Here is a 3,658-nt window from a genome sequence, read left to right as displayed (position 1 = left end):
TAATTAAGCAGAGTTGTTCTGGATTCAGTTCAATCTCAAAGACTGACCTCAATAACTACCCTTGCAAAGGGGGCCAAATTAAATTGTGGAGAAATTTGTGTCCCAGGGCATTGCTAAAAAACAACAGAGCAATCAGTTGGTAATTAGCGAAGTCTAGCAGTTGGAGACTGATGGACAGATTGGCCAACAGCTTAACAGAGAGTTCAGGGAAAGATAGTCAAAGAAAGTCCTGACAACCACCATGCCAGGGTAACTGCACATATGCCTTGGTTATGCCCTCTGAGGAGCAACACCAGAGGCTTCATAATGAAGGGAAAATAGGTTTCAATAATATACTCCAACCAAGTCAGCAATAATACACAAGCAAGACAAACTAGTAAGCCCTAGGAGGGGTAAGTATCCACAGTTGTTACAACATATTATCTAAAATGTCCAGTGTTCCATTATGAAATGTTCGAGATCACTAGCCATTAGAGAAACACAAACCAAAACCACGATGAGATATCATCTCACCTTGCCATTACTGGCACGAATAAAAAAAAAAAAAAAGAAAATAATAAATGTTGGAAAGGTTGCAGGGAGATTTGACCTCTTATGCAGTGCTGTTGGGAATACAAAAGGGTACAACCATTTTGGAGAATGATATGGAGCTTCCTTAGAAAGCTAGAAATACAAATATCATATGATCCAGCAATCCCACTCCTGGGAATATATCCTAGAGAAATAAGAGCTGTCACATGAATAGTCATATGCATGCCCATGTTCATTGCAGCATTGTTCCCAATAGCAAAAAGATGAAAACAACCTAGATGTCCTTCAATGGATGAATGGATAAACAAACTATGGTACATACACAAGATGGAGTATTACACAACAATAAAGAACAATGAATCTGTGAAGCATCTCACAAAATGGATGAACCTGGAGGGCATTATGCTAAGTGAAATAAGTCATTCAAAAAAGGACAAATATATGAGACCACTACCATAAAAACTCATGAAAAGATTTCCACACAAAAAGAAACAATCTTTTATGGTTACTTGAGTGGGGGGTCAGAATGGAAAATCACTAAATAAACAATGGATAAGTGGTAACTTTGGTGAAGGGTAAGATATTACACAATACTGGGGAAGCCAGCACTCCCTGTCCAAGGCAAGGTTGTGGAAGCTCCATGGACACATCCAAACTCCCTGAGGGATCAAATTACTGACCAGAGGGCTGTGGAGACCATAGTGTAGGGAACAAGTATCGCAATTGCCATAAAATTATTTATAAAGAAAACGTTCTGCATTCTACTTTGGGTCTTAAAAGCTTCTGAGCAGCCATCAAAGATAATTCACTGGTTTCACCCCATCTGGAGCGAGGAGGAATGAAGAAAACCAAAGACACAAAGGAAATATTAGTCCAAAGACTAAGGAACCACAACCACCACAGCCTCCACCAAACTGAGTCCAGCACAACTAGACGGTGCCCGGCTGCCACTACTGACTGCTCTGACAGGGATCACAATAGAGGGGACCAAACAGAGCTGGAGAAAAATGTAGAACAAAAACCTAACTCACAAAAAAAGATCAAACTTTCTGGCCTGACTGAGACTGGAAAAACCCTGAGAATATGGCCCCTAGATGCCCTTTTAACTCAGTAATGAAGTCACTCCTGAGGTCCACCCTTCATCCAAAGATTACACAGGCTCGTAAAACAAAATGAAACTAAAGGGACACACCAGCCTAGGGGCAAGGACTAGAAGGTAGGAGGAACAGGAAAGCTGGTCACAGGGAGCCGAAGGTTGAGGTGGGAGAGTGTTGACATGTCGTGGAGTTGGTAACCAATGTCACAAAACAATATGTGTACTAATTGTTTAATGAGAAGTTAGTTCTGTGAATCTTCATCTAAAATACTATATATATATAAAAGTAAATAAATAAAGTAAAATGTCCAGACATGCACAAGTATTCAGGTACACACCCACACACACAGCAAAAACAAAAGCAAAACGAACAAACGAGCCCATACAACACACTCAGCTGCTACAAAGAGTTTGAGAGACGCACACTTTTAAGGAGGTAGATCAATCTTCAATGGATGAACCTGACCCATATTCTTTAGTAGGTTCATGAGTTTCCTCTTCATAGAGATATTCTCTCAACTGTCAATAAAGAGCAATTGAAATCTATCTCAATATTAATGTTAAGCACTATTGACATGGAGTAAAGCATCAAGGTTTTACAATGTTTGTTTTAAGGGAATCAAACATCGATCACAATATTGGGCATTAAATAGCAAATTTATGTTCCTTCCAATGTAAAATTTAGGGTTATAAACAATGTTTTAGAGATGAAATAACATTATGCTGAAGTTTGAGGTTTTCAGCACGTCTTAATTTAAACCATGTTCTCTGCTATGTAATTCAGCTGTCCTCGATCTGATTAATCTCATTTACAAAGTCTACAGATATTGCCAACTTTGGAAGCTGGCACTGCTTTGTGATGCTGGGTCCATTTCAATTCATTGTATATGTGTTTTACATAAATTCTGGTACTTTCTCAAACTCATCGTTACTTGTGGTAAAATGTTTTTTTTTCTGTTCTCTCATGCCCTTGTTTATTGTCCAATGTATTTATGTGGGAAAAAAATATTTTCTCTAACTCAAAAGAACTTTAAAAGCAACAAGAAATGCTAGCTATTAGATATAATGTGATTTCTTCATCTGACTCATTCCTTAACATTTGACAACATTTATTAAATCCTTTTTTATGAAAGGTAATACTTTTTTGTCTCTTTGCTATAGTATCTCTGTTTTTTGTTTTTGTTTTAATTTTTATTTCCCAGTCTCTTTCATTTTCACTTGGCTATTTGATGTTACACCCTTCCCGAATATGCACAGTTATCAATTAATGTTTTGTCTTTGCTCAATTTTTTGAAACAATGAATTTGTTAATTAAGGGAATTTGAAATCTTGCCACTAGGTTAGGTTCTGCTCAGGATATTAATTAGTAATTAGGTGAGGCCAAAATAGAGACCTGTTTATAAAACATGGAAACGTTACAAAGCTGAAAAAGTAAACAAATAAGTTAGAAGAAATAAAGGAATTCAAGAATCACATGGATGCAAATAATAGACCAAAAACAATAAGGTAATGTTATTAAGAAATAACGTTCCATATTTTGATGGAAAATAAATGTGTGCAAATGATTTAATATTAATGTATAATTTTTTTTTGATTCACTTAATTAAATGTCAAATAACATGCACAGCATACTTTATATAGTTTTATTAAATATGGGAAGTCGTGCTTCTCATTATAAAATTAGTCCAATGCCCTAGTTAATTGAAGTAATGATTCCATTTACATTCACACTGGCCAAATAAAACCAACGATGCTGTGTGTTAATTGATAGCAAGATGTTTCAGAGTACAGACATAAACACTACTATGTTAAGAAGGTAGTTCCCAAATTGGTCAGGTGTCTAGAAAAGAGTCAGATTAGAAGCTGTTGAGTTAATCCGAGCCTATTTAATCTGTAAAACAGGAATTCACAAATAATGTAATAGCTGTACTGAAAATATAGAACATATGTTAAATAAAACCAAAAAACCAAACTCATTGCTGTCGAGTCCATTCTGATTCATAGCGACCCTATAAGGACAGAGTAGAACTT

Source organism: Elephas maximus, chromosome 7 (genome assembly GCF_024166365.1).
Source record: "Elephas maximus indicus isolate mEleMax1 chromosome 7, mEleMax1 primary haplotype, whole genome shotgun sequence".
Lineage (NCBI taxonomy): Eukaryota > Metazoa > Chordata > Mammalia > Proboscidea > Elephantidae > Elephas > Elephas maximus.
The sequence above is the reverse complement of the archived record's forward strand: the minus strand, read 5'-3'. Positions refer to the sequence as shown.